Raw genomic sequence first — 18,873 nt, forward strand, 5'->3', positions numbered from 1 at the left:
TAAGCTTAAAGTTTTATTAAGAAAATAACAGCGGAGAGTGCTGCGTTTCCCACGTCACTTGGAGGAAGGAAGGAAACGGTAGTGCCTGAGCCCTATCCCATACTCTCACACGCACAACCCAAGTCTGGGTGTAATGTAAGAAGGCGGCAGGGGGAAGGGTGGACGGGAGTTCTTCCCTGGGCACAGGTCGTCCGGGGTCCGCTGTAAATCTCCAACTAGCTTCCGCTCTCGGGAGGGTTTTTACCCTAGGTGTTCCTGAGGGCTTTTGCTCTCTGCCCCAGTCTGAACCGGTTTTCTGTGGCTTCCTCAGCTTCCCCAAAACACTCCGGCTTCAGGGGATGGGAGACGGCTGTTCTCCCATTCGCTGACCTTCACAGTCTCCCTCGTTTTCGCAGCCCCTGCAGTTTCTGTTCTGTGAGTCTCCTTTCTTATGGCAGGGCAGGGTTGGAAGCTCGGCCCCCCTCTTTCTTGGCAGGTAGCAGAGAATCTGTTGTGTGCAGTGACCTTGGGCTGGAGTCAACCTCTTATCCAGGCCTAGCTGGAGTGTCAAGTTAACCCGTTCCCTTGTCTCTCTCTCCCTCCTTTGGCCTCCTGAAACCTGCAAAGGAACCTTCCATTCCCCACTCACTCACACCTTTAACCCTTCCCAGAATACTGCACCAGCGTTAGCAACATACAATACTGATCTGCCTTCCCAGGGGACTTGAGGGAGAGGGCTATTGGGGTGTGACAAGGGATGGTCTTGGTTTACTTGGTCTTGCCAGTGACCTCTTGAGGTCCCTTCTAGCCCAGCATTTCTATGGCTCTACAAATGGTGAACAGGCCATTAGAGGCACTTATAAACTAAATGCAGACACTTATTCCTGTCCAGCAGACTTCCTCCGCTGATGATAGCAACAGTGCTACCAGCTGTGAGTAGACCAGGCCATTTACCATGTTACAATCATGAAATTCTACAGAAAAAAAATAGGTCCCCCACCATATACACACAAGCAGTTACTGCTCACATATCTAGCATACCGTACAGTGTGCGCAAACAGCACTGCGCAGCGTAGAGCATTGAGTGCACACACTAAATGCTAGCAAATACTAAACTCTTACTAAAAGAGTTTTTATCCATTCACATTTTGGAAATTATTTTGTGCAAATAAAACATTATTACAGAAAACTATTACATCTAAAAGGTAAAACGTGGTTCAGTGAGCAGATAAATGAGGCCAGAAATCCCACATGGGACACTCCAAGTGCCAGAGAAAAGCTGGGAGAGGTTGATTGGTTCTTGTAGGGAGACAGAGCAGAGCTCATCCATCTTCCTCTCTGGGGTCCCCTCAGGTTGTGGCACAGACTCCAACAGGCTCTGTTAAGCTGCAGAAGTTAAACACAGGCAACGTCTATTAAAGGGAACCTGCCATAACGGATGGTCACCCTAGTGGCTCCATGTTTAGTGGACAAAATCTCTAACCCCGCCGACAAAGCTCCAGTGTCAGAGATCTGTGTTCCTGGAGCCTCAGGTGCTGGGCTCTGTCCCTCCTGCAGGTTCACTGGAGACTGTTCTCTGAAGCAGCTGGATTTATCATTACAAATCTCACCCAATGCTCTATCAGCAGCCACAGAGAAACCCCTCTCACTAGAGTCTTTCACACCTAAATTCATCGCAGAGAAAACAAGGGGGATTTGGCTGCAAACCTGTGTGAATAAATGGGAAATAAGAGATCCAGAACTCCCGTTCTGCTCCGTGGGGCTGGTTTGCTAGAGGGGACGGGCCAGTGAGACTCAGGGTCCAATGACTTGGACTAGGTGTCTCTCTCCAGAGGCCTCAGTGAGAGCAGTGAACCCCCAGGCTAGAGCCCCCCTCACTTACCCTTGGCAGATCTGTCAGAGCCACTAGATCCTTGGTCACTTGCTGTGCAGAGGAGGAGGAGAAGAGAGAGTATATTAGCATCTCTCACAAGGCAGGGCTTCAGTGTAGTTAATAGATACGGGGGACTCTTATCCAAAGGGAACAGTCATCACCTTACTCTTCCCTAGCAGTGAGGTGGTTGGTGCACAGATCAGTCTACAATGCAGTTGCCCTGGATTTCCACTATTCACATGCAAAAAACGTTACCATTGTACGAGGTCAGCACTGACTTGTGCTTTTCCTGTCTCTTCAGAATGGAAGCACTGAACACTCAACAGTCAAAGGCTAGCAAACTAAGAAATGCTGGGCTACGGATACTCAGGCCAAACAACCTCAACTCTGCCCCCTTCGTCTGTGCCCAAATGGGTCCTTCAAGCAGACCACAGACTTCACCCTCACACCCTGCCAATCGACAGCAATTCCCGCCTTAATCAATGGCGCTGCACAGAACAGTGTGGATGGCATGAAGAGGAACGCTGATTTGGGGAGGTGCTGGGCACACAGACAAGGGTGAGTTTGGTTTGGCCTGGTGCTGTTCTACTTCCTGTTCCTATTCCCAGACCCACTGGGGCAGAGTTCGAGTTGCGTGGGAAGCATCATTCTACCTCGGCATATCCTGGTTTGCCAACCTTTGACTTCTGGGAATTCAACACTCTCAGGACACAGGGAGCCCAGGGCAGGGCTGAGCACCTGCAACCTTAACTCCACGTTAACAAAGTTCTTGCCTGTGAATTTCCGTTGTTCTGGAGTAACGAGGAGGAGCGAGGGAGGCACGACTCAGGGCCAACTGTAGGAGGAAGGGGGGTGCTCCGAGGAGGCTGTGTTGGCACTTCTCAAACCCCCTCCGTTACCCGCTGGAGACACCCCTGAGAGGGTAAAGAGAGAGCTGGACGGCTACACCCTAGCAGGGCCCGGCAGATCTACGCATTTTATACTGACTCTTGGTGCCAGGCATTAGATGGCCTCTGAGACAGTCCATCATTTATGTAAATATTTCCCATAGTTTTAGTTCCTAAAGCTAATTGCAGGAGACAACTGAGGAGGGGATTTGAACTCGTGGTCCTCGAGGTGACAGCTTGGTGCCGATCTGACGTCAATGGAAAGACGCCCATTGGCTTCAACAGGCTTTGGATCAGGCCCAGACTTCACAAGCACCAAACCAACTTTCAGGTAAGTCAAAAGAAGTGTAACATTAAAAGCAGGTCAGACACCTTCAGGGTCACACTCAGCCACACACAGCACAGCTCTAGGGGGATGATAATTCTGCCCAACACCACCGTATACATTCCTGACCATCGCCTTCTCTGCACTAGAAAAATTGGGACCCATCCCCGCAAGCAATGCAATTCCACCAGTGATAGCAAAGGTGGAGCAATTGAGGAGATGGGGTTCAGGTGTTTTTAACCACTGCATCATCTAGACTTCCTCTGAGCAAGGTTACAGAACATGTGTCTACAGCCACTCTACACTACTGAAGACGACCTCTGCTGGGAAAATAACAAAGCAGGGCAGATTATCCAACGAGTTCTTGGAATGTATTGGAGACATTTTTTCTTTCAGAAGGTGGAGAAAGCTACTAGGGGAGAGGCTGTTCTAGATTTAACTTTGACAAATAGGGAGGAACTGGTTGAGAATTTGAAAGTGGAAGGCAGCTTGGGTGAAAGTGATCATGAAATGACAGAATTCATGATTCTAAAGAATGGTAGGAGGGAAAACAACACAATAAAATAATGGATTTCAAGAAGACAGACTTTAGCAAACTCAGGGAGTTGCTAGGTAAGATCCCATGGGAAGCAAGTCTAAGGGGAAAAACAGTTCAGAAGAGTTGGAAAGTTCTCAAAGAGACATTATCAAGCGCACAGGTGCAAACTATCCCACTGCACAGGAAAGCAATGAAGGATGGCAAGAGACCACACTGGCTTAAACCAGGAGATCTTCAATGATCTAAAAATCAAAAGAGAGTCCTACACAAAGTGGAAACTAGGTCAAATTACAAAGGATAACTGTAAACAAATAATGCAAGTATGTAGGGGCAAAATCAGAAAGGTCAAGGTACAAAACGAGATCAAACTAGCTAGAGACATAAAGGGTAACAACAAAACATTCTACAAATACATTAGCAGCAAGAGGAAGACCAAGGATAGGGTAGGCCCATTAGTCAATGAGGAAAGAAAGACAATAACAGAACATGGGAGGAGAGGTTGATACGCTGGAGGGTAGGGATAGACAAATTAGAGGATTGGGCCAAAAGAAATATGATGAGGTTCAACAAGGACAAGTGCAGAGTCCTGCACTTAGGACGGAAGAATCCCATGCACTGCTACAGACTAGGGACTGAATGGCTAGGCAGCAGTTCTGCAGAAAAGGACCTAGGGATTACAGTGGACGAAAAGCTGAATATGAGTCAACAGTGTGCCCTTGTTTCCAAAAAGGCTAATGGCATCTTGGGTTGTATCAGTAGGGGCATTTCCCGCAGATCGAGGGACGTGATCATTCCCTTCTATTCGGCACTGGTGAGGCCACATTTAGAGTACTGTGTCCAGTTTTGGGCCCCACGCTTCAAGAAGGATGTGGATAAATTGGAAAGAGTCCAGCGGAGGGCAACAAAAATGATTAGGGGGCTGGAGCACATGACTTATGAGGAGAGGCTGAGGGAACTGGGATTGTTTAGCCTGCAGAAGAGAAGAATGAGGGGGGATTTGATAGCTGCTTTCAACTACCTAAAAGGGGGTTCCAAAGAGGATGGATCTAGACTGTTCTCAGTGGTACCAGATGACAGAACAAGGAGTAATGGTCTCAAGTTGCAGTGGGGGAGGTTTAGATTGGATATTAGGAACAACTTTTTCACTAGGAGGGTGGTGAAGAACTGGAATGGGTTCCCTAGGGAGGTGGTGGAATCTCCTTCCTTAGAGGTTTTTAAGGTCAGGCTTGACAAAGCCCTGGCTGGGATGATTTAGTTGGCGTTGGTCCTGCTTTGAGCAGGGGGTTGGACTAGATGACCTCCTGAGGTCCCTTCCAACCCTGAGATTCTATGATTCTATGTGAAAATGGGGAAAGGGCTAAATGACTTTTTTGTTTCAGTTTTCACCATAAGGTTTTATAGCGATTGGACGTCGAGCATAGTGAACACCAGTGAAACTGAGGTAGAATCTGAGGCTAACGTAGGGAAAGAACAAGTTAAAAATGATTTAGACAAGTTAGATATCTTCAAGTCACCAAGGCCTGATGAAAGGCATCCTAGAATACTCAAGGAACTGACAGAGCAGATATCTGAACCAGTATCTTTGAAAAGTCATGGAAGATGGCAGAGAGAACTGGAAGAGGGGAAACGTAGTGCCAATCTATAAAAAGGGGATTAGGGACAACCCGAAGAATTACAGACCAGTCAGTTTAACTTCAGTACCCAGAAAGATAATGAGGCAAATAATGAAGCAATCAATTTGCAAACACCTAGAAGATAATAAGGTGATAGTAACAGTCAGCCTGGATTTGTCAAGAACAAATTGTGTAAAACCAACCTGATAGCTTTCTTTGATAGGGTAACAAGCCTTGTGTATGGGAGGAAATGGTAGATGTGGTATAACTTGATTTTAGTAAGGCTTTTGATAATGTCTCATAGGACCTTCTCATTAACAAACTAGGGAAATATAGCCTAGATATGCATCCGAAGAAGTGGGCTGTAGTCCACGAAAGCTTATGCTCTAATAAATCTGTTAGTCTCTAAGGTGCCACAAGTACTCCTGTTCTTCTTTTTGCGGATACAGACTAACACGGCTGCTACTCTGAAAATAGCCTAGATGGTGCTACTATAAAGTGGGTGCAGAACTGGTTGGAAAACTGTTCCCAGAGAATAGTTATCAATAGTTCACAGTCATGTTGGAAGGGCATAACAAGTGGGGTCCCTCAGGCCTGGTCTACACTAGGAGGTTATGTCGAATTTAGCAGCGTTAACTCGAATTAACTCTGCACCCGTCCACACAACGAAGCTATTTCTTTCGACATAGAGGTCTCTTTAAATCAATTTCTGTACTCCTCTCCGACGAGGGGAGTAGCGCTAAATTCGACATGGCCATGTTGAATTAGGGTAGGTGTGGACGTAATTTGACGCTAATAGCTCTGGGAGCTATCCCACAGTGCACCACTCTGTTGATGTTCTGGACAGCAGTCCGAGCTCGGATGCTCTGACCAGCCACACAGGAAAAGCCCCAGGAAAATCTGAATTCCTTTTCCTGTCTGGCCAATTTGAATCTCATTTCCTGTTTGGACATTGTGGCGAGCTCAGCAGCACTGGCAACGAAGCAGAGCTCTCCAGCAGAGGTGACCACGTAATCGCAGAATAGAAAGAGGGCCCCAGCATGGACTGATCGAGAAGTCTTGGATCTGATCGCTGTGTGGGGCGATGAGTCCGTGGCTTCGGAGCTGCGATTGAAAAAACGGAATGCCAAGATCTACGAGAAGATCTCCAAAGCCATGACGGAGAGAGGATACAGCCGGGATGCACCACAGTGCCGCGTGAAAATTAAGGAGCTGAGACAAGGGTACCAGAAGACCAAAGAGTCAAATGGACGCTCTGGATCCCAGCCCCACACATGCCATTTCTACGAGGCACTGCATTCCATTCTAGGTGTGGACGCCACCACTACTCCACCACTGTCCGTGGACTCTGACGATGGGGTATTGTCGACAGCTGCTTCCTCGGAGATGTTCGCGGACGGGGAAGATGAGGAAGGAGATGTGGAGGACGAGGCAGTCGACAGCGCTTTCAACGCTGATTTCCCCAACAGCCAGGAGAAATCACCCTCATGGACATCCCCTACCAACCCTCCCAAGGTGGTAACCCAGACCGTGAATCAGGGGAAACATCAGTAGGTAAGTGTTTTAAACATTTATTTTGAACAGAATAGGAATGGTATCTTAACAATGGGTTTTTCATGATTAGTTTGCCCTAGGCGCTTTAGTTTCTAGTCCTTGCCAGTGCAGCTACTGGAAAATTCTGTCAATATGTCCGGGGATAGAGCAGAAATCCTCCTGGGACATCTCCACGAAGGTCTCCTGGAGGTATTGTGAAAGCCTTTGCATCAGGTTCCTGGGGAGAGCGGCCTTATTGCCTCCTCCATGGTAGGAAACTTTTCCGCGCCAGGCTAGCAGCAAGTACTCCGGGATCATTGCCTCGCAAAGCATGGTGGCATACGGCCCTGGTGCTTGCTGGCATTCACGCAGCATGCGGTCTTTCTCTGTCTCCGAAATCCTCATCAGAGTGATATCACTCATGGTGACCTGCTTTGAATTAGGGGAATGTTAGTACTGGGACTGATTGCCTGTTCCTTTACATAACTGTAACCGGCGGTTTACAGCCATGCGGTGGAGGCGTGACAGGGGCAGCATGGAGGGATCTTTCCCAGGGACAGCCACGAGGGGGGTGGAAAGCGTAGGGGACAATTTCCTGGTTCAAGTGCTGGAGGAACCAACTAGGGGCAAAGCTTTTCTTGACCTGCTGCTCACAAACAGGGAAGAACTAGTAGGGGAAGCAAAAGTGGATGGGAACCTGGGAGGCAGTGACCATGAGATGGTCGAGTTCAGGATCCTGACACAAGGAAGAAAGGAGAGCAGCAGAATATGGACCCTGGACTTCAGAAAAGCAGACTTTGACTCCCTCAGGGAACAGATGGGCAGGATCCCCTGGGAGAATAACATGAAGGGCAAAGGGGTCCAGGAGAGCTGGCTGTATTTTAAAGAATCCTTATTGAGGTTGCAGGAACAAACCATCCCGATGTGTAGAAAGAATAGTAAATATGGCAGGCGACCAGCTTGGCTAAACAGTGAAATCCTTGCTGATCTTAAACGCAAAAAAGAGGCTTATAAGAAGTGGAAGATTGGACAAATGACCAGGGAGGAGTATAAAAATATTGCTCAGGCGTGCAGGAGTGAAATCAGGAAGGCCAAATCACACTTGGAGTTGCAGTTAGCAAGAGATGTTAAGAGTAACAAGAAGGGTTTCTTCAGGTATGTTAGCAACAAGAAGAAAATCAAGGAAAGTGTGGGCCCCTTACTGAATGAGGGAGGCAACCTAGTAACCAAGGATGTGGAAAAAGCTAATGTACTCAATGATTTTTTTGCCTCTGTCTTCACGCACAAGGTCAGCTCCCAGATTGCTGCACTGGGCAGTACAGCATGGGGAGAAGGTGACCAGCCCTCTGTGGAGAAAGAAGTGGTTCGGGACTATTTAGAAAAACTGGACGTGCACAAGTCCATGGGGCCGGATGCGCTGCATCCGAGGGTGCTAAAGGAGTTGGCGGGTGAGATTGCAGAGCCATTAGCCATTATTTTTGAAAACTCATGGCGATCGGGGGAGGTCCCAGATGACTGGAAAAAGGCTAATGTAGTGCCCATCTTTAAAAAAGGGAAGAAGGAGGATCCGGGGAACTACAGGCCAGTCAGCCTCACCTCAGTCCCTGGAAAAATTATGGAGCAGGTCCTCAAGGAATCAATTATGAAACATTTAAAGGAAAGTGATCAGGAACAGTCAGCATGGATTCACGAAGGGGAAGTCGTGCCTGACTAACCTAATTGCCTTCTATGATGAGATAACTGGCTCTGTGGATGAGGGGAAAGCAGTGGATGTGTTATTTCTTGACTTTAGCAAAGCTTTTGATACTGTCTCCCACAGTATTCTTGCCACCAAGTTAAAGAAGTATGGGCTGGATGAATGGACTGTAAGGTGGATAGAAAGCTGGCTAGATCGTCGGGCTCAACGGGTAGTGATCAATGGCTCCATGTCTAGTTGGCAGCCGGTTTCAAGTGGAGTGCCCCAAGGGTCGGTCCTGGGGCCGGTTTTGTTTAATATCTTTATTAATGATCTGGAGGATGGTGTGGACTGCACTCTCAGCAAGTTTGCAGATGACACTAAACTAGGAGGCGTGGTAGATACACTAGAGGGTAGGGATCGGATACAGAGGGACCTAGACAAATTAGAGGATTGGGCAGAAAAAAACCTGATGAGGTTCAACAAGGACAAGTGCAGAGTCCTGCACTTAGGACGGAAGAATCCCATGCACTGCTACAGACTAGGGACCGAATGGCTAGGTAGCAGTTCTGCTGAAAAGGACCTAGGGGTCACAGTGGACGAGAAGCTGGATATGAGTCAACAGTATGCTCTTGTTGCCAAGAAGGCTAACGGCATTTTGGGCTGTATAAGTAGGGGCATTGCCAGCAGATCGAGGAACGTGATCTGATCGTTCCCCTTTATTCGACATTGGTGAGGCCTCATCTGGAATACTGTGTCCAGTTTTGGGCCCCACACTACAAGAAGGATGTGGAAAAATTGGAAAGAGTCCAGCGGAGGGCAACAAAAATGATTAGGGGTCTGGAGCACATGACTTATGAGGAGAGGCTGAGAGAACTGGGATTGTTTAGTCTCCAGAAGAGAAGAATGAGGGGGGATTTGATAGCAGCCTTCAACTACCTGAAGGGGGGTTCCAAAGAGGATGGAGCTCGGCTGTTCTCAGTGGTGGCAGATGACAGAACAAGGAGCAATGGTCTCAAGTTGCGGTGGGGGAGGTCCAGGTTGGATATCAGGAAAAACTATTTCACTAGGAGGGTGGTGAAACACTGGAATGCGTTACCTAGGGAGGTGGTGGAGTCTCCTTCCTTGGAGGTTTTTAAGGCCCGGCTTGACAAAGCCCTGGCTGGGATGATTTAGCTGGGAATTGGTCCTGCTTTGAGCAGGGGGTTGGACTAGATGACCTCTTGAGGTCCCTTCCAACTCTGATATTCTATGATTCTATGATTCTATGATTCATGCTGGCCGGATTGCCGGCAGCAGGAACTGGCCAATGCTAGGAGCATTGCTTGGAACGTGAAAGGAGGGCATTGCTATAAATTAAGCTTTAAGCAGCCAAAAGTCTACGGCTTACCATGTCCGCCTGCTACCCGAATTCCGTTGTCCGGCCCCGCTTGTGTGATCTGTACCGCAAGACCCCAGGCACTCAATGGGAAGGCCGAAAATTCGACCTTGTACTGAGTGCGCATGTGATAGGTGCTGTGCATGGTCTTGTTCACAGAGAAAGACTATATTCATTGTTCGCAAAATTGTATCTTTCTGATGAATTCACTCCCTTTTTCCCCATCCCACAGCTGCGAGTGTCTCCCGACCTACCCCGGCATCCCCCTCCCAGAGGCTGGCGCAGATCAGGCGACGAAAGAGAAGGACACGGGACGAGATGTTCTCAGAACTTATGGGCTGCTCCCAAGCCGAGGCAGCACAGCAGACCCAATGGAGGGAGAACATGTTGCAATACCAGCGATCACACAGCGAATGGGAGGACAGGTGGCGGCAGGAAGACCAGCAGGCAACTCAAACGCTGCTTGGACTAATGAGGGAGCAAACGCTCCGGCACCTTGTAGATGTTCTGCAGGACAGGAGGACAGAGCCCCGCTGCATTCTCTCTCTAACCGCCCTCCCCCGCCACAAAGTCCCATCCCCCCCTCACCCAAAGTCCCAAGAAGGAGGGGCGGCAGGGGCCGTGAAAACAGTCACTCCACCCCTGCAGACTGCTCAAGTAACAGAAGGCTCTCATTCCCAAAGATTTTATAAGTCCTTTCCTTCGCTCCAAGCACCTCACCCAAGCCCCTGTCCCAGTTTCATCCCCTAACTGTGTAGTTCTTAATAAAAAATATGTTTCTGTTAATTACTGTTTCCATCATGTTCTTTTAGAGAAGAGTATCAGAGGGGTAGCCGTGTTAGTCTGAATCTGTAAAAAGCAACAGAGGGTCCTGTGGCACCTTTAAGTCAGTATGGAGATAACTCCAAGATAAGACTTGGAGTCTTCAGGACCAGACTCCAAAGAGAAACTGCTGAGCTCCAGTTCATTTGCAAATTTGACACCATCAGATCAGGATGAAACAAAGACTGTGAATGGCTATCCAACTACAGAAGCAGTTTCTCCTCCCTTGGTGTTCACACCTCAACTGCTAGCAGAGCACCTCACCCTCCCTGATGGAACTAACCTCGTTATCTCCATAGTGATTTATACATGCCTCTGGAGATTTCCATTACTTGCATCTGAAGAAGTGAGGTTCTTACCCACGAAAGCTTATGCTCCCAATACTTCTGTTAGTCTTAAAGGTGCCACAGGACCCTGTTGCTTTTTAGAGGAGAGTGTGTTTGAAAGGAGGGAAGGGAGTTGGTAATTGGAGAGGACAGTCACCTTTACCAGGGTACAGACACGGGGGCAGGTTCAGCGGAAGGTCACACACACATTGCAGTCACTAGGCACCCTGGTCAGGCTGGGAGGTGGTTTTCATGTTCTGTGTGGGGGGGGCTATGTGAGTGTGTGGCGGGGGAGGGTGGTTACAGATCTTATGCAGCGGTCCTTAGCCTGGATGACAGAGCCACGCAGCAGGGGATCTGTAACTCCCCCTCCCCCCCCGCCACAAAGTCAGATAGCCCCCACACACAGAGTCCCGAAAAGGAGGGGTGGCAGGCTCCGTTGAAACAACCAGTCCACCACTGCGGACCGCTCTAGGAGCAGGAGCCTGTCATTCCTCGAGTTTAGAAGCGTCCTTTCCATCACTACACCCACTCCCCACCAGTCTGCATCCCAGTTTCAACACTTTACCACGAAATCCTTAATAAAGAAAACAGTGTTAACGAACAAAGTTTAATTTATTTTATTTTTAAAGGTGTGTTGGAAGGGGCGAGACGGGGTGAACAAGGTATGTAACTGGAGAGGATAGTCAACATTAAGTGCGTAAAGAAACGGGGGCAGGTGCAGCTTCTGTTTAAACAAACTTAATAGTCACCGGTTACCCTGCTCACTCTGGAACCTAGCTTTCAAAGCTTCCCGGATGCACAGCGCGTCCCGCTGGGCTCTTCTAATTGCCCGGCTGTCTGGCTGGGCATAATCAGCAGCCAGGCGATTTGCCTCAACCTCCCACCCCGCCATAAACGTCTCCCCCTTGCTCTCACAGAGATTGTGGAGCACACAGCAAGCTGCAATAACAATGGAGATATTGGTTTCGCTGAGATCAGAGCGAGTCAGTACGCTTCTCCATCTCCCCTTGAGACGTCCAAAAGCACACTCCACCACCATTCTGCACTTGCTCAGCCGGTAGTTGAAGAGTTCTCTTTCACTGTCCAGGGCACCTGTATAGGGCTTCATGAGCCAGGGCATTAGCGGGTAGGCTGGGTCCCCGAGGGTCACTATAGGCATCTCCACATCCCCAACAGTTATTTTGTGGTCAGGGAAGTAAATACCTTCCTGCAGCCATCTAAACAGACCAGAGTTCTTGAAAACGCGAGCATCATGAACCTTGCCCGGCCATCCAACATTGATGTTGGTAAAACGTCCCCTATGGTCCACCAGTGCTTGCAGCACCATTGAAAAGTAGCCCTTTCGGTTAATGTACTGGCTGGCCTGGTGGGCCGGTCCCAGGATAGGGATGTGAGTTCCATCTATAGCCCCACCGCAGTTTGGGAATCCCATCGCAGCGAAGACATCAATGATGACCTGAACATTTCCCAGGGTCACTACCTTTGAAAGCAGTAGCTCAACGATTGCGTTGGCTACTTGCATCACAGCAACCCCCACGGTAGATTTACCCACTCCAAATTGATTCGCGACTGACCGGTAGCTGTCTGGCGTTGCAAGCTTCCAGAGGGCTATGGCCACTTGCTTCTGGACAGTCAGGGCTGCTCGCATCCGGGTGTCCTTGCGCTTCAGGGCAGGGGACAGCAACTCACAAAGTTCCAGGAAAGTTCCCTTACGCATCCGAAAGTTTCGCAGCCACTGTGATTCATCCCAGACCTGCAGCACTATGCGGTCCCACCAGTCTGTGCTTGTTTCCCGGGCCCAGAATCGCCGTTCCACACCATCAACATAACCCATTGCCACCATGATGTCCACGGCGCGGGGTCCCGTGCTTTGCGAGAGGTCTGTGCCCCTCTCAGACTTAATGTCCTCACCGCGCTGCCATAGCCTCCTCGCCCGATTTCTCAGCATCTGCCTTTGAAAAAGGTGGATGATAAGGTGCGAGATGTTGACAACGGCCATAACTGTAGCGATGATCGCAGCGGGCTCCATGCTCGCAGTACTGTGGCGTCCGCGCTATCAATCACCAGAAAAGTGCGCGAACTGATCGCCCGCCGGCGCTTTCAGGGAGGGAGGGCGGGAGTGAGGGTTGAATGACGACAGTTACTCAAAACCACCCTTGACACATTTTTTGCCCCAGCAGGCATTGGGGGCTCGACCCAGAATTCCAATGGGCAGCGGGGACTACAGGAACTGTGGGATAGCTGCCCACAGTGCACCGCTTCCAATGTCGACGCTTGCCCTGTTAGTGTGGACTCACAAAGTCGAATTACTGTCCTTAGTGTGGCTTTGACTTTGTAATATCGGTTCCACAAATTCGCTTTAAGTAAAATCGAACTACTCTCGTAGTGTAGACATACCCTCAGGGATCAGTTCTGGGTCTGGTTCTGTTCAATGGCTTCATCAAGGGTTTAGATAATGGCATAGAGAGTACACTTATTAAGATTGTGGCGATACTAAGCAGGAAGGGGTTGCAAATGCTTTGGAGGACAGGATTAAAATTCAAAATGATCTGAACAAACTGGATAAACAGTCTGAAGTAAATAGGATGAAATTCAATATGGACAAATGTAAATTACCCCACTTAGGAAGAAACCATCAATTGCACACATAAAAATTGGGAAATGACGCCTAGGAAGAAGTACCACAGAAAGGAATCTGGGGTCATAGTGGATCACAAGCTAAATATGAGTCAACCGTGTAACACGGTTGCAAAAAAAGGCAACATCATTCTGGGATGATTAGCCCGAGTGTTGTAAGCAAGACACAAGGAGTAATTCTTCCTCTCTACTCTGTGCTGATTAGGCCTGAACTGGAGCATTGTGCCCAGGAAGGATGTGGACACATTGGAGAAAGTCCACGGGAGAGCAATACGAATGATTAAAGATCTAGAAAACATGACCTATGAGGAAAGATCGAAAGAATTGGGTTTGTTTAGTCACAGAAGAGAAGACAGAGAGGGGACATGATAACAGTTTGCAAGTACATAAAAGGTTGTTACAAGGAGGAGGGGAAAAATTGTATTCATCAACTTCTGAGGACAGGACAAGAAGCAATGGGCTTAAATTGCAACAAGGGAGGTTTAGGTTGGACATTAGGGAAAAAAATCTTGTCAGGATGGTTAAGCACTGGAATAAATTGCCTAGAGAGGTTGTGGAATCTCTCTCATTGGAGGTTTTAAGAACAGGTTAGTCAGGGATGGTCTATATCAGAGGTCTTAAAACATGCGGCCTGTGGGGCTAGTTCCTGCAGCCTGCAAAGCTCCCCGTGGCCCACTCCCCACCCCCTCCAGGTCAGGGGTGGGCAAACTATAGCCCCCGTGGCGCCGCAAGCCCTGCGCCGCTCCCTGAAGCGGCCGGCACCACGTCCCTGTGGCGGCGGGGAGTGGGGGTGGGGGCAGAGGGCTCTGTGCGTTGCCCTCCCTTCCAGGCACCGCCCCTCCGCAGCGCCCATTGGCCGGGAACGGGGAACCGTGGCCAATGGGAGCTTCGGGGGAGGTATCTGGAGGAGCAGCAAGGCCAGTGCACGGAGCCCTGTGGCCCCTTCCCCAGGGGCCGCAGGCATGTGGTTCCGGCTGCTTCCTGGAGTGGCGCTGGGCCAGGGCAGGCAGGCAGGGAGCCTGTCCTGGCCCCGGAGCTGCTCTAGGTAAGTGGCGCTGGGCCGGAGCCCGCACCCCAAACCCCTCCTGCACCCCAACTCCCTTCCCTGAGCCCCCTGCCGCACCCTGCACCCATCCTGCACCCCAACTCCCTGCCCTGAGCCCTGGCCACACCCCGCACTCCTCCTGCACCCCTCCTGCACCCCCTGGGAGCAGGGAGGGGGTGGAGTTAGGGTGGGGAATTCAAGGAAAGGGGTTGGAATGGGGGCAGGGAAGGGGTGGGAAAGGCAGGGAAGGGGCGGGGCCTAATAGAAGGGGCAGAGTTGGGGCAGGGCTGGGGGCAACAGGAGAGGGGTGTCAGTGATGTGGCCCTCGAGCCAATGCATTAGTCCTCATGTGGCCCTCGTGGCCATTTGAGTTTGAGATCCCTGGTCTAGATAATATCTAGTCCTGCCTTGAGTGCAGGGAACTGGACTAGATGTCCTCTCGAGGTCCCTTCCTGTTCTAGGATTCTATGGTACTAGAGCAATAGTTGGAGATTTCCCGAAAAGCCTCACTGTAGACAAGGTCTATGAGTGGGAGCGAGGATCTCCTGTCAGTGGCTCCAGGCTAAAATCCACAAGCAAATACTGATGGCTGTTCAGAGATGGTCACTTGAAAAGAGGCGATGGGTCTCTTGTCACTTACCCTGAGCTACAGCGTAGCCGTCTCCCGTCCTCCCTGCAGAGAGAAGGCAAATTTCAGTGAATGCCGCTCCCGAGATAGGAACCGACTCCGATCTGTGTCCACAGCTCAGAAACAGGACCCCTGGCGCCAGTAATGGACTCAAGGTCCCAGGCGCTCACGATCGGCAGGAGAGAAAGACACGAGACAGTTTCCAAAGATCTCAGTCCACTGGCTGCTGGGCTCGCTGGAAAACCGAGCCTCATATAAACTGTAACCTGCACCAAGGTTCTGGGTCTGGCCCTCCAGCAGCTCCCATCGGGGTCATTAGCTCAGTCCCACAGTGGGACAGTCACACAGTACTGACACTGGCTCCTGTATTGCTGTTGGCCTTAGGTAGGTGTGCAGGGCCCGGCAAGTCCAGGGAATGCCCCCAACCCAGCCACTTTACCTGGGCATTGCTTTTTCCAGAAGAATACTCCGATTATAACACCAATCAGGACAGCTGCAGTGATAACTCCAGCCACAATGGGAATCAGACTATTATTTGGTTCTGAAATGGAATGGAGAGAATGAGCAATGGGGAAAAATCCCCCACTAAAACCCCCCTTTCGTCCCAGTGCAGGGATCAGTCAGTCAGCTCCCCAGATAAGGGCTGAATCCTGCAACCATCCACCCCTTCCAATGCAGCCACCATGCACCTACCAGGCATTATACCCCACCACAGAAAGTCCTGGACACTAGACCCAGCCTCTACCACTTCAATTCATAATAAATATTTAGCACTTAAAATAGAAGACTTTTATAACATTAATCAATCTTCATAAACCGAACTATGGGAGAGCACGAATGTCAGTCTCGTCCCTAAACGGGAAACGGGGAGACTTGCTGAAGATCACACAGTGAGTCAGTGAAAGAGCCAGGAATAGACCCCAGGAATCCTGACTTCCAGCCCCTCCTCCCCTAACCCACCTGCCCCCACTCCCCTTCCAGAAACAGAACCCAGGAGTCCTGGCTCCCAGCCCCTAACTCCCCCTTGACCACCCTGACTTTCATGACTAATGGAACACAGTCCCATTCTGTGATTCTGGTGACAAACTGGAAACTGACCTCAAAGCTCTGGATTTCCCTGCCATGAATATAGTTAGACACTATGCATGTTTTTTGAGGGGGCAGGAAGTGAAGAGGGGACGACAGAGATATTTTAATACTGTTCTTGGTTTATATGAACCTGTTAAACCCCAAGTTCTGTATACACTTTAAGTTTCATTAATCAGCTTCTCCTGTTGTCTGAAAGATCCACATAATAATACAGCAAAAAGAAAAATATTTCTAAGAGAATAAGGAAATGTGGTTTATGACACAAAAATTGGCAGGGGACGTAGTAGCAGGATTATGATGTGAAACCATCTGTTGACTAGATTTCCAGTGCAGGCTGCCCTTTTAGAAATTGTTTGCACTTCCAAATGCTGCATTTTTCCACTTCCCAATTAAACAAGCAAAAAGATGGGTAATAAATTCTTTCTCGACTTCCTTGTGCTAGGGGCATAGGAGACACTCCCCGGATGCAGGGCTCTAATCTGCCTCCTCGCTCCATTCCAAGGCCAGACCCTCTCTTCCAGCATCACTGCGCACAGAAACAAGCTGCTCCCAACATTAAATCTCTACCTCTGGCCACATGGGCCCATAGAGTCGTGTTTCTGAGAACCTGCTGAATCCTAGGACTAGAAGGGACCTCGAGAGCTTATCTAGTCCCGTCCCCTGCACTCATGGCAGGACCACGAGTGCATGAAGTTGAGAACGGGCTGGAAGCTGAAGCAAGACCAACTCTGTCTGGAAATAAGGGGCAGATTTGAGCTTCTCCTGGGATGTGATAAATTCTCCATCCCTTGGAGACTACATCTGGAATGGAAATCTCTTTCTGAAGGATCAGCGCTGGTTTGCCCACAGATGACCAGACTGTGATTCCCCCCTGCCCTGGACTAGGCAGGAGCACAGATCAGATGATTAGAATGATCCCTTCAGGCCTTAATGTCTCATTGTTAATCTTCTCCCTTCAGAGACACTGTATTGCTGAGATGTATCCAACAGCCCCAGAGGCAGCAAACTGGAGAGCAAGACATGAGCCCCAGCTCTAGCACAAGAACTTGACTGCAGGGGGACAGAGCCAAAGAGGACAGGGCCTCACAGACTCTGAGAAAGTCCAGCTTCAGCCTATAAATCCGAATGAGAATTTTTCAGGGGTTGAGTTTAATGGATTCCCCCTCTCCCACTAGGAAAACAGACAAACACACAAACTCCTTACCCCAGGAGACAGAGAGTGGCTCTAACAGGCTTTCATGCTCCACGTGACATGAATAATGGGCTTTGATCTTGGGATCAATCTCCATTGTCACCCAGGTCTGGTAGGTCCCATCCCCATTGGGTAGGATGCCTTCAGAGTAGGTCTCCTGCTGCCTGCTCTCCCCATTTTTCAGCCAGGTCACAATGATGTCCCGGGGGTAGAATCCACTGACCTTACAGGAGAGGGTGGTGAGGCCGTCATGAGATGACCTGTCGCTCACTCTAGCTGTTGGGCACACTGGGAAAAAGAAGAAACTCAAGTTAGGTGTTTTCAAGCTCTAATCCAGGCAGCATTTTCTAGAGCTTTGCAGCATGAAATTCTGAGACCCGAGCAGTGGGAGAGGATGAGAGTCCATGAGACAGAATCCCTCTGATGAGAGAGAACCACCATGTTAGAGGATTTCTGTGCCGAATTCACAGCATCAGCAACGGTGAATCCTGAATCCAGGTCCCTGACCTGGCCTCTGCTCCAAACCACAGAGACACAAATACCTTGACAGGTTTCACTAAACTCCAGATACAGGTGTCAATCACATGCTAGGTTTGTACCCATCTCCTCTCAGTCCCTGGATTTGAAAGAGAGAAGAATCTTGCCCTGGCCAGGGAGCAAAAACTGGACTGGATAAACTGACCAATTAGAGACGGAAAGGGCCCATTAAACAAAAAGTGACACACAGTGCTAAATTGCCCCTCAAACGAGCTAATATGAATTGGCTAATTTCTTGTAGGTTGTTACCAAATCTATTTATCCCAATATTATGGATTTCAAAAGGAATTATGCTAATGTTGAAAAATCAGTTTCCCAGCCCCCTGGCATTGAAATACACATTACAATGCTGTGTATGGATTTTTCTTGTTGGCATTTGTAAAGATGGCAAAGGACAAGATAATGTTCTGCTGAGGTTTGTGAGAGAAATAAGCAATTAGTATAATTGTTTCAAAAAACTGGGTAGCAATTTCAAGTAACCTTGAACAGCAAGTGCAAACTGTTTGGGAAGGGAAAGATCAGGGTGTGTAATGATGCTAACTAATCTGGGAAATGTGTGTACATGGTAACAGACAAGGTACATAAACGGGTAATAGTGAGTTAACATTTTGAAGCAGACTGTCCTCCTGAGTTGGAGTGTTAAAGCATTTAACCTCTTCCCTTCTATGTTTGTGATTAATCTTTAACTAAAAAGCTTTGGTAATAAAGCTTTGGTAGGGAATGGCATGGAAGGAAGCACATAAATGACTGTAGGAGAAGTTTGGCAACAAGGACAAAGCTACCATCATTGATG

The 18,873-nt window shown here is 49.2% G+C and overlaps 1 long non-coding RNA gene across 1 annotated transcript; it reads right to left on the minus strand.

Annotated features, from left to right (window-relative positions):
- On the minus strand, window positions 1-15,276 carry LOC135977705 (uncharacterized). Its single transcript, XR_010595130.1, has 3 exons — window positions 15,145-15,276; window positions 1,862-1,903; window positions 1-1,365 (listed from the first exon to the last, which is right to left on the minus strand). It is a non-coding gene; the product is annotated as an uncharacterized LOC135977705 (long non-coding RNA).
- Window positions 15,277-18,873: the final 3,597 nt, after the last annotated feature.

Source organism: Chrysemys picta, unplaced genomic scaffold, assembly GCF_011386835.1.
Source record: "Chrysemys picta bellii isolate R12L10 unplaced genomic scaffold, ASM1138683v2 scaf15, whole genome shotgun sequence".
NCBI classification, from domain to species: domain Eukaryota; kingdom Metazoa; phylum Chordata; order Testudines; family Emydidae; genus Chrysemys; species Chrysemys picta.